This window comes from Notamacropus eugenii, chromosome 2 (assembly GCF_028372415.1).
Source record: "Notamacropus eugenii isolate mMacEug1 chromosome 2, mMacEug1.pri_v2, whole genome shotgun sequence".
Lineage (NCBI taxonomy): Eukaryota > Metazoa > Chordata > Mammalia > Diprotodontia > Macropodidae > Notamacropus > Notamacropus eugenii.
Window position 1 is genome coordinate 81,762,800 of NC_092873.1, and position 13,168 is coordinate 81,775,967.

Consider the following 13,168-nt stretch of genomic DNA (forward strand, 5'->3'; position numbering starts at 1 on the left):
GCCAGTGCTGGGGTGTCCTAGGAGGGAGCTGGGAAACGGTTTATTTGTAAAAGGTGCTAAGGCAGATAGAATGATGAGGTTGTAAGTGGGAGGAATTAGGCATCTCAGTTTCACAAGGTATGTTGTTTTACATAGCAACCAAAAGTCCATAAAGAAAGCTTGGGAATCTGGAGAGGAGTTTGGGAGACCTACAAAGTAATCAAAGGATGGAAGTGACAATGTCTGGTCAATTTCAGGCAATTCATTGGCCTGGGAATGGAGACCAGGACAATTTCACTTAGTTCTTAGTCAACTGAGTTTGTAAAGCCAATCCCTTTTGTGAAAGAGATGAGACCCTTGTTTCATATCAGTACTGTAGAACTCCCATCAATTACATGTGATAAACAGCCCATTTACTCTAAATTCCCCCTTTTTGGACCCGAAAAAGATCTTGGGTTCTTTAAACATCATGATATTCACAAATCATTCCACACTTATTCCCACAAGAAACCTGAAGTCCCCTCTTGTTTAATTTCTTTTAAATTGTACTTTTTTTTTGATATGCACAGGACCAAGGACTAGACCCTGCACCCCCCTCCCCCCCATCATAGAAAGGAAACAATTACAGAAAAATTTGCAGTCATTTTAGAAACACAATGGTGTTAAAAAAAAAAATCCACATAGTGGTGTCAAAAAGATTCTAATGTAATAAAACATGAAAATTCCAAATCCTCAAAGGGAATGATAGGAATGGGCAGAAGACCCTTGACAAATTGAGTACTGCTTTCCTTGCATGAGGGGAAACAGAGGAAGGAGCAACCATTGCCTCTCATCAAACCCATCCTCTTCGGAGGCAGCTCAGCAACCTTCACTTTAGCAGGAGATGGGTGTGGTAAAGGGAGAACTTCTTGGCAGAGGTTGAGCTACCCAGGGCAGACTGCAGGTAGATTCTTTTGGAAGTCTCTTGCTTAGGAAGGTCATCAAGGATAAGAGGTGTAACTGAAAGAGGTAGATTTTCTCAGGGGTCTTTGCTTCATTGGTGCTGATGGTGGACAAAGAAGATAGAGAAGAAGCAGCTACTGATGATATAAGAAGACTGCATTGCTTTGAAGAAACCTGAGAGGAGACCAAAACAAGAGCCGCACAGTCAGTTCCTTTTAATGTTGTATAATTGCTGATGTATTTTAATTCCTTTGTTAAACTACTGATACTCAAAATAATAGAGTGAGTAGAGAAGAGACATACAAAAAAACCGACCAACTGGTGAATAAGATAGATCGGGAATAGAAGAAGAAACATTTTCTGAGTCAGAGAAAGGGTGTGTCCATAGTAAGAAGTTGTCAAGGATGATCTTGCCAACACTTGGAAATGACCTAGGCTTCCTCCCAGACCCCTCAAATGCTAGATTAACACTATCCTGAAGCAATGTGGCATTCACTTTTGTGGTTTAGTTGTTTTTCGGTCATGTCTGACTCTTCATGACCCCTTTCTTGGGGGTCTGGAGAAGATGCTGGAGTGGTTTGCCATTTCCTTCTCCATCTCATTTTACAGATGAGTAAAATGAGGCAAACAGTTAAGTGACTTGCCCAGAGTCACACAGTCTAAGACTGGATTTGAACTTAGGAAGATGAGCTTCCTCATTTCAGGTCCCCCACTCTCTCCACTTTCCCACCTAGCTGCCTATTCTCAACTTTACTGAGTACAAACTGAAGGAGTATCCAGACAGCGCTGAAGCTAGAGGTGAAGATACTCTCAAGCCAGGACCAGATATCTCCACAAAGAAGGGGATCAGTAATTTGAGCTGTTACTGACTGAAGCACAAAGATAGGATACTCAGCCAGAATACTCCTTTCCAATCATAGAAATGGAAAACTCTGCTCAGTCTCCTTGGTTCACTTTCATGTTTACATTTCTGGGCTCCTCTTTGTGCTAGAACACAACATGCTCTTCAGTGCTGCTCTTCCTCTTGGATTCAGGCATCCAGCTTGGTGAAGGTTGCAGAGGCCCCAGATGGAGTCACTGATTCCCCTGGCAAGGACATGGAGAAACATTCTGACACTGTCAGCCTTCCATCCCTTGAGCAACTACTTAAAGAAGCCTATTCATTGAATGGGTGTATCTCACTCCAAGTGAGAATGCTATAAGACCTTAGCCTGAAAGGGTCAGGGTCTCCCATTGCATCCTGGGCCATCTCCAACCATCCTGATGAATATCAGGCCACTGGATCCAGATGGCTCAGAAGAAGAAAGTGAGGTAGGTGACCTTGTACAGCCCTCTCTCACTCAAATCAAAGTCAACTGCAAGTCATGTCATCATCTTGATGTCATGGTCCTCTTAGAGAACGAAGGACAAACACAACAACAACAACAATTATTTGTGCCACACAAACTATTAACTACAGTGAAAAGAGAAGGACCCTGGAATTTGTCATTATGAAGAGCCTAGAATGACAGAGCCTACTCAGTTGCCCTGATAAAAAAGCATTTTTAAAAATTATCATGTGCCACACATTTGCTAAGGTGCTGAGGATAAAGATATAAAAGTGAGACAGTCTGCTCTCGAGGAATGTATGTTCTTAACTGGGTCCACTATAAATTTATTACATAATTTCAACTAGGCCCTCACTGTAGCAAAGCAATGTCTTACACTGCCCTAATCTCCTTGCTCTCCTTCTTACCATAGAGGCTATTCCAAACCTTTTTATACTTAGTCAAACCTTCCATGGTATTCTCTCTCTACTCTGTCAGCTGAGGACCTTGCCTTATACTTCACTGAAGAAACTGAATCCACTCAACCAGATCTGAGCCATAGTTCCTGGTTTATACTTCACACTCTAGTATTGACTAATTGAAAATTTGATGTCTGAGAAGGGGATTTGGATTTTTGAACCACGGTTTAAAAGAAAGAATTGATGGCTTCTTTACCAGGGATGGAATGTACCTAACAAAGGAAAATTTATACACACACACATACCTATATACATATGTATATAAATATAAGTGCATGCACATATATGTACATACATATGCATATACAGGCATACCTACATGCATAAGTTTGATACCATAGAGAATAGCTTTATTGTAGGAAAATGGATAGCAATATTGTAGCTATCAGTGCTACCTAGTAGTTAACACCATCAATTTACATCGATTACTTCTAGATTCTGAAAAATCAAACTTTAATTTGAAGTGTATATATATATATATATATACACACACACACACACACATACACATACATACATATATATATATATATATATATATATATGGTTTTTCTCCCAGTCCTTTTTATTCTGGATACATTATTTTTGTTGTACAAAACATTTTATATTTATTTAAATCCTCAAATTCTTTCAATTTCCAACAATTTCTTCAATTTATTGAATATACTTTCCACCTCTCCACAATTAAAATAGCTATAACATTCCATTAAATTTTTTTGTTAAATTTATACTAATATCAACAATCCATTCTAAAATATTTCACTACTGAGATACACAACTTATCCATTCTTTTGGCTATCCTATCCAATTTTCCCAACAATTTTTTATTATAAATTCTTTCCACATTGTTTTGTATTTTAAATTGGTCAAATACCAGTCTAATGTATTATTTATATTAGTTTTCCCACTTTTACTCTTCGGATGACTAGCCTTTGTTTGGTAATTAGCACTTTTGTGCCAAAGGTCCCAGTACAATCAGAAACTATTTGGCAAAACTTAAATCATAAAGCATTTGAAGAGTTATTCCAGTTTGCCCCAGAATTTGAAACTGTATTTAGCACATTGGTGCTTTGGAGGAGCTAAATGGGATTTCTTCTGTAGATACTTTTCTCTCCCTTAATGATGGAAGTGAAGCTTCTGGATTTGCTTTGGTGCAGAGATTGGTAATGGGTGACTAATATTAAGTATGAATGATGCAGCCACTCCACAGAATTTGTTCAAGTGGAGCAATTATGTTTTGTCTTCATTCTTTCAGAACAAGGGCTGCCACATCTTCCTGGGGTTCTCAGGGTACCTTGAGAGCTTTGAGGTCTGTAATACCATCAGCCTGAGCCTCCTCAGTCATGTCAATCAACAAACATTTATTAAGTGCCTTCTATATACCAAGCATGCTGCTAAGAACTGAAGTACAAAAGGTACTTTTTGCTCTCAAGGAGCTTACAATCTAATGGAGGAAGATGACATGAAAAGGAAGCTGAAAAGTTGGAGTGAGGACAGGGAAAGATATATTTGGCATATAATGGGGGGAGGGGAGTGCTTCATGTGCAAGGAGTGCAAACTGGTGGGAAATGAATGGATGCTTGGCCTGCATGCCCTTTTCACATGGGGGCTTTAACAGAAGTTCTTTACTCCACTCTCCAGCTCCCCAATCAGGAAGGCAGAAGTTACTGAGGGTACTGATGGGGTATGAGTACCAAAGCTGATGATGTTTCCTAATGAAGAATTTTCCTGGGAATATGGTAGTTTAGCAAGAATACAAGTTGTGACTGATGGCCCAGTTTCATTTAACCATTGACAAAGAATTTTTCTTTAATTCATTAATTAGAGAAATTTAAAGAAAATTAAATTCATTAATCCATTAACAAAGAAATATAAACTTCGAAAATATAGCAAGAACAAACACAGTCACATTTCCCTCCATTACCTCAAACATACACTCTACTCTACATTGGTCTCTGGGGATAATGGGCTCAGACTTAGCTCATCTAGTGTCTCCATAGCATTGATTCCTATATAACTTTGAGTCTCTATTCATGTTCATCTGTGACTTAATGTCCAGACAAGTTCTTGTATCTATTAGTTGTATGTCCCAAAGGTCATTCAAGAAGGTCTCTCCTTGTTCCTTGGGGGCATTGATGCCAGGCTGACAGTCAAATCTGGATTTTAGAGTGTCAGGATTCAACTCTATTGACCTTTTCAAACTTATGCTTAAAATGAAAGAATAAAAACCAAGGGAGGCAAAGTGGAGAAGAACAATTAGTGGAGAGGGCATGAGACTTCTCCCCTTACAGCATTGTCTCTCACCAGACTACTAGCAAAAGGAATCAGATTGATGAAGGCTGGAAGGGGGAGGTTGGGGACAGTAACTCCAAGCCTGGAGCTCTCTGCATGGGTCTTCTGGAGACAAATTCACAGACAAGCATTGTTGAGGTCAAAGTGAAGATTTATTACACTTTTCAGTGGGTAAGAGTTCTTAGGGAACCTGAAATCTTAGAGGGAGGGGTACAGGTAAAGTTTATATAGGATATTCTATAGGAAACATGTTCCAAATATGCTAAGTAGGTGATTCAGGGTGGGATTAGGGAGTGGTTAGTTCTTAAAGGAACATGTACTTTGGGTATATACTGCACAGGTATTTTACTGAAAGTTCATCCAAAAATAACCCAAGGGTGGGGAGGGGTTACATGGAGGTGTGGTTTTTAGACCTGAAACATCACTAAGTCAACCAGCTGTCAGGGCTGGCACAGGAATACCAGGTTGCTCTCATCAATGTCTTGTTAGACAAGATAAATGTAAGGGAGTATAGGTTTGTCTAAATTTAGGATACATATGATTAGTCAGTGAGTTGTAAATATTGTTATACCCAGTGCACGGCCCATTCAGCCAGTACACGGCTGGTTCAGACTAATAAATTCTATAGGTACAGCTAGCTGCTGTATCAGGAAAAGAGGTAAGTTTTGCTGGGGCAGGCTGTGTCCTTGGGCTGGGGAAAAACTGCCTAGGATATTGTTTTGAGGCTAGGGAAAAATGTGATTTTTAAAGAGAAATGTGATTTTAGAATTGGGGCCCAAGCACATGCACCCAAGCACCCCAGCACCCCATCAAGATCAAGAGCATAGCAGCCAGAAAGAAAATGGCTGAGGTTGTTCTTGTTCTACAATTTCATTCAAAGAGGTTGCTGCCTATCATGTAGATGATAAGCAGATAAGAACTAGTTACACAATACATATGCATGATTTAAGTTCCCCATGAAACATTTCCCTTACATGCTATCACTACTCTAGAAGCAGGCTCCCCAGCCTGTAGATAGGGAGGCTAGAAGTGTAAGGTAATCCTGTCAGATGTGTTCTGTTCCTTTACCAGATGTCTATTATACTAATTCTACATGGAAATGAATGAATGAGTGAATGAAAGAATGAATGAGTGAGTGAAATATAACTATATCCTTAGAGAAGCAAGGGAAGTGAGGTGGCACAGTGGATAGAGCACCACGCTTGGAGTCAAGGAAACTTATCTTTCTGAGTTCAAAATCTGGCCTCAGACATTTACTAGCTGTATGAACCAGAGAAAGTCACTTAACCTTGTTTACCTCAGTTTCCTCATCTGTAAAATGAGCTAGAGAAGAAAATGGTAAACCATTTCACAGTATCCGTGTCAAGAAAACACCAAAAGGACTTGAAGAGTTGACGTGACTGAGATGATTGAGATGATTGAACAACTAGAGAGGCAGTGTAGTGTAATGTATAGATGTCCAGCTTTGGAGACACACAGTCCTGGGGTCTAATCCTATGCCTAACACACAAAATAGCTGTGTGATTATGAGCAGTTTACTTAACTTTTTAGTGCCCTAGGTAACTCACTAAGACTATAAATTGCAGAATAGTCACTAACTTGCATAAGTAAAAGAAATTTCCACATCAGGAATTTCCTATACCAATAAAATCAGAGCTCTGTTTCAAAATAATAGATTAAATAATCAATATAATGAAATAGATACGGATATACATCATGAATATTTTGTCTTTAACAAAAGGTATATGACTAGAATATGAGAAGGTGAGGAATAGTGGAAGAAATGGCTCTATGATTGAGCAAATGTAAGCTTTTCTAGACCACACTGTAGTTAGGATACGGACTGGATCTATAGTTTAATTCTCTAGAGAGCTGGATACAGAAATTCCCTCTATGAATCTAGGTTGGCAACTCATCTGCAGTTTATAGTATTAGAGGTTTCACTAGAGTTCTCAGGAGATAAGTAATTTGTATAGGGCCACGTGGCCAGTATACATCAAAAGCAAGACTGAAATCTAGGTCTTCCTGAGTCCAAAACTAACAATCTAATTTTTTTTAATTTTTATTTTTTTATTTTTTTATTTTTTATTTTTTTTCAATAACTTTATTATTTAATTTTTAACATTCATTTTCACAAAATTTTGGGTTACAAATTTTCTCCCCTTTTCTCCCCTCCCCCCCAACCCAAGCATTCTAATTGCCCCTGTGACCAATCTACTCTTTCTTCTATCATCCCTCTCTGCCCTTGTCTCTGTCTTCTCTTTTGTCCTGTAGGGCCAGATAGCTTTCTTTACCCCTTTACCTGTATTTCTTATTTCCTAGTGGTAATAACATTACAGTTGATCCTAACACTTTGAGTTCCAACTTCTTTACCTCCCTCCCTCTCCACCCCTTCCCTTTGGAAGGCAAGCAATTCAATATAGGCCAAATCTGTGTAGTTTTGCAAATGACTTCCATAATAGTTGTGTTGTATAGGACTAACTATATTTCCCTCCATCCTATCCTGTCCCCCATTTCTTCTATTCTCTTTTGATCCTATCCCTCCCCATGAGTGTCGACCTCAAATTGCATTCTCCTCCCCATGCCCTCCCTTCTATCATCCCCCCTACCCTGCTTGTCCCCTTGTCCCCCACTTTCCTGTATTGTGAGATAGGTTTTCCTACCAAAATGAGTGTGCATTTTATTCTTTCCTTTAGTGGAATGTGATGAGAGTAGACTTCATGTTTTTCTCTCACCTCCCCTCTTTATCCCTCCACTAATGAGTCTTTTGCTTGCCTCTTTTATGAGAGATAATTTGCCCCATTCAATTTCTCCCTTTCTCCTCCCAATATATTTCTCTCTCACTGCTTGATTTCATTTTTTTTTTAAGATATGATCCCATCCTCTTCAATTCACTCTGTGTACTCTGTCTCTATGTATGTGTGCGTGTGTGCATGTGTATGTGTGTACTCCCACCCAGTTCCCAGATACTGAAATGTTTCAAGAGTTACAAATATTGTCTTTCCATGTAGGAATGTAAAACAGTTCAACTTTAGTAAGTCCCTTATGACTTCTCTTTGCTGTTCACCTTTTCATGGTTCTCTTGATTCTTGTGTTTGAAAGTCAAATTTTCTTTTCAGCTCTGGTCTTTTCAACAAGAAAATTTGAAAATCCTCTATTTCATTGAAAGACCATTTTTTCCCCCCAAGTATTATACTCAGTTTTTCTGGGTAGGTGATTCTTGGTTTTAGTCCTAGTTCCTTTGACTTCTGGAATATCCTATTCCATGCCCTTTAATCCCTTAAGGTAGAGGCTGCTAGATCTTGTGTTATCCTGATTGTATTTCCACAATACTTGAATTGTTTCTTTCTAGCTGCTTGCAATATTTTCTCCTTGACCTGGGAACTCTGGAATTTGGCCACAATGTTCCTAGGAATTTCTCTTTTTGGATCTCTTTCATGCGGTGTTCTGTGGATTCCTTGAATATTTATTTTGTCCTCTGGTTCTAGAATCTCAGGGCAGTTTTCCTTGATAATTTCATGGAAGATGATGTCTAGGCTCTTCTTTTGATCATGGCTTTCAGGTAGTCCCAAAATTTTTAAATTGTCTCTCCTGAATCTGTCAGTTGTTTTTCCAATGAGATATTTCACATTATCTTCCCTTTTTCCATTCTTCTCTCTTTGTTCTGTGATATCATACTTTCTCGCAAAGTCCTTAGCCTCCATCTGTGCCATTCTAGTTTTGAAAGAACTATTTTCTTCAGTGAGCTTTTGAATCTCCCTTTCCATTTGGCTAATTCTGCTTTTGAAAGCATTCTTCTCCTCATTGGCTTTTTGAACCTCTTTTGCCAGTTGAGTTAGGCTAGTTTTCAAGGTGTTAATTTCTTCAACATTTTTTTTGGTTCTCCTTTAGCAGGGAGCTGATCTGCTTTTCATGCTTTTCTTTCATCTCTCTCAATTCTCTTCCCAGTTTTTCCTCCACCTCTCTAACTTGATTTTCAAAATTCCTTTTGAGCTCTTCCATGGCCTGAGCCCATTGGGTGGGCTGGGACACAGAAGCCTTGATTTCTGTGTCTTTGCCTGATGGTAAGCATTGTTCTTCCTCATCAGAAAGGAAGGGAGGAAATGTCTGTTCTCCAAGAAAGTAGCCTTTAATAGTCTTATTTCTTTTCCCTTTTCTGGGCATTTTTCCAGCCAGTGACTTGACCTCTGAATATTCTCCTCACACCCACCTAGCCTCCTGGTCCTCCCAGCCAGTGTTTGGGGTCTGAGATTCAAATGCTGCTTCCTGCCTTAGGGCTTTTGGCGGGGGCAGAGCTGCTATTCAGTGTGAGAATTAAGTTCAGGTGGTCAGGTTGGGGCAGGGCAGCCTCTCAGGCTCAGTTCCCTCAGGGGGTTTATGCACAGACCTTCCACAATGGATCGAGGCTCCTACCCGCTTGGGGAGCCCCTGTCTGCAGCCGCCTCTCAGCTTCTACCTCCCGGGGGGGCCCGAATCATGGGGGCACCCCACTCCCCTCTCCACCCGCCAAAGAGACTCTCTCACTGACCCCCGTCACCTGTGGGTGGAGGGACTTGTGTGGCCGCTGGAGATCCCGTCCCTGAAGCCTGCTCGGGTCTGTTTCTCTTGGTGCCGTGGCTGCAGCAGGTCTGGGCTGGGCTGGGCTCCGCGTCTGCAGCGCAACGGACCTTTTGCGAGAGGTTTGCAGGTCCCTCTGTGGGTGGAGGGACCTGCGTGGCCACTGGAGATCCCGTCCCCGAAGCCCGCTCGGATCTTTTCCTCTTGGTGCCACGGCTGCTGCAGGGCTGCCCTCAGCTCCCAGTCGCGGCGCCCAGTCTGCAGCACGAAGGACCCCCCGCGAGAGGTTTGCAGGTCTCTCTGGAACAGAAATCTCCCTCGCTCCAATATTCTGTGGCCTCTGGGTGCAGAATTCGCCGTGAGTTACTCCCCTGTAGACGTTCTGTGGGTTGTGGGTTCGGAGCTATGTGTATGTGCGTCTTTCTACTCCGCCCCAAAACTAACAATCTAAGTCAAGTAGTACACAAGATGCCTCAAGGTCACATTTTTCCCATAGGTCAAAACTTTTTGTAATTTTGCAAAGATCAACTATGGAAATCTTGAAACCTGTAATTATACAGCACAATGTAGCAGTAAGCACCCCAGCATACACAGGAGGGCCTGCTGCACAGGTTCTTAGATCTGTTTTTCTAAAAGGAAAGCAACTTTTGAAGGGTCAACAATCACTTTAATAAAACATGTATACTAACAGAGAAAATACAAGCAGGACCAACAGACAGGGCTTCCAACTGTCTGACCATAGGCAATGTATATATCATTACCAGAGAGAGAAGCACCAACATCTGGTTTTTCAAAGCTCAGCAAGCTTCTTAAAATGGATGTCCAGAATCTCATCGGGCACATGAACCTTCTTAAAATTAAGCCCCAAAGCAAAACCTCACCTCAGAGAATATATACTCTTTTCAGAGACAGAGGGCATGGTCCTGGTGACCCAGTGCCTCATTAGCAATCAGCAAAAGTGTGGGCCTTCATAGGAAACAAGCCTCCCCTAATCAAGCCTCTCTCAATAGCCCCACCTGAGGCCTCTCAATTGGCAGAAAAGATTTGTAACTCCCATTGCACATAAATAAAAATATCATATGTGTAGAAGGATTTGAACCAAGTTCTCTACTGAATTGCTTTAAAATAAATCCATGATGATAGAAGGGTCATGAATATTCTTGTTAAAGGCACATGGCTAGAGCATAGGAAAATGAGGAACAGAGGAAGAAATAGTTCTATGATTGAGTGAATGCAAACTTTCCTAGATCACTGTAGCTAGTCAGTCCCAAACCAGATCATATTTTACATGCCACCCAGGCATTTACCCAGGCCATCTTATAGTTCATTCTTCTTCCATTGTCCTGATTTTCTTCAGCTGGTCCTTTTCTCTCCTACCATGAACTAAGTTTCTCAGGAAATTAATCTACTCAGCTTTGGAATTCCAACCTTGGGGCTAAGCCAACTTGATTGGTGATTTAGGGCACACTTACCTAGCCCACTCAGTCTAGTTGGCTCTAGACAAGACTATACTTCATCTACCATCTCATCCTCTAAACTAAGTCTTTATCCTTATTGTGACCCCAGCTACTTGATCTTTTGTAGTTCTCCCTATCTCCCTGAATGTCCTTAATTTCATTGCTACAAGTAATCCTCCTAGAATCTCAGAAGCACGTAATTTGGGGTTGTAAAGGATCTAAGGCAGGGGTGGGCAACCTGAAGGCTTGAGGCCACATGTGGCCTTTGACTGAATCTAAACTTCACAGAACAAATTCTTTTATTAAGGATTATTATGATATTACATATTATTATTATATAAGAGAAGACCCACCCGGTTCCAAAACTTCTTGCAGTCCCATTCTTACCCAAAACATGAATACTCACTTCTTCCCCAATAAATAGTTGTCTAACCTCCACTGGCATACATCCAGAGATGGAGCATTCTCTTCTTCAGACTGTCTCCAATATTAAAATCAATAATGAAGCAGTTTGATTATAACCATTTCGATAACAACCAGCTCTGTGTTAACAGACTTGGTTTAATGTTGGAGACCCTCTCCTCTTCCATACTCTTTCTCCTCTGAATTTTTGTTAACACTGACCTCTCAGTTTTCCTTCTACCTCGGTGACCACTCCATAACATGTGTTGCTAGTTCATTGTTCATATCATGACTCCTTATGTTTGTCCTAGGCTTCATTCTATATGCTTTCTCATTCAGTAATCTCATCAAAAATCTCATCATTTTATGTATTTAATTATGATTATTCAGAAAATGTATGTATATATATATGTACACATGTGTATGTGTGTGTGCGTGTATGAATAGTCCTACTCTCTCTCCTAAGCTCCAGTTGTGCATCTCAAATTATTTAATGGATATTTCAAATTAGATATCCCTTGTACATCTCAAACTCAACAAAATTCAAAGCTGAATTCATTACCTTTCCCCCCAAATATATGAAATTTGTGACTTCTCTGTTTCGATCAAGGGCATTACCCTCCTCACCATGTTAGTTTAGGTTTACAACCTTGGTGTTATCCTTAACTCCTTACTCTCCTTAACCTCATGCAAATTGCTAAATCTTATTTCTGCATTCACAAAGTCTCTCACAACCATCCTCTTCAATCTACTCATACAACCAGTACCCTTATTTAGGCCCTTAACATCTCTCACTTGAACTATTGCAAGAACTTTTTTATGATAAGTCCTTTCCCTCTCCAGTCCATCTAGAGAGAGGACAAAATGGTTTTCCTAAAGTACAGGTCTAACCATATTACTTCCCAGTTCAATAATCTTTAGTGACTCCCTATTTTTTCTAGAATCAAATATAAACTCCTCCATTTTACTTGTAAAATCCTTCACAAATAGCACCAACCTACCTTTTCAGACTCACTATATTTGACTCACATTCTTTTACTTGTTGTAACAGTCAAACTGGTCTTTCTATTCCTCACATGCAACATTCCACCTGCCAATTTCAAAGCTTGGCTGGCTCTGGCTGTCTTTTATGCTGGGAGTGCACTCCTTACCTTCTTAAAATATCCTTTCCCTTCAACACTCTGTGCAAGTGTTGTCTACTACATGAAACCTACTAGTGTCCTCTCCCATTGTTTTTTATTTATCTTATATCTATATATATTTTAAGAATTTTCAAAAGAAACTTTATAGTCATCAACAAACATTTCCATATTGTATGTTCTTTGCACACATCTATGTATATGTTATCTTCCTGGATGAATATAAGCCTTTAAAATAAGGAACTATTTCCTTTTAGCTTTTTCTCTTGCTTCTGACAGAGTCCCTGACACATTATAGTCATGTACTAAATGTTTGCTAACTGATTTTTTAAAAAACAATTTTATTGGCATCTTTTGTTGTTTATATCACCAAAATTTCTTCCAGTTATCTCTTCCCCTCCCTTGCTCCTTCCAGATCCATTCCATATATATATGTATACACATATATGTGTATACACACATATATGTACATATATGTATATATGTAATGTATGTATATATAATGTATGTATATAATGTGTATATGTATATATGTATACACACATGCATATATATGAAATGAAAAAAGGAAGAAGAGAAAAAGAGATCACAGGAAGTAAAATGGACTATTTAAT

General features: G+C 39.8%; 1 pseudogene; it reads right to left on the reverse strand.

Moving 5' to 3' along the window:
* Positions 1–586: 586 nt before the first annotated feature.
* LOC140522691 (etoposide-induced protein 2.4 homolog) lies at positions 587–4,052 on the reverse strand (annotated as a pseudogene).
* Between the last annotated feature and the right edge of the window lie 9,116 nt (positions 4,053–13,168).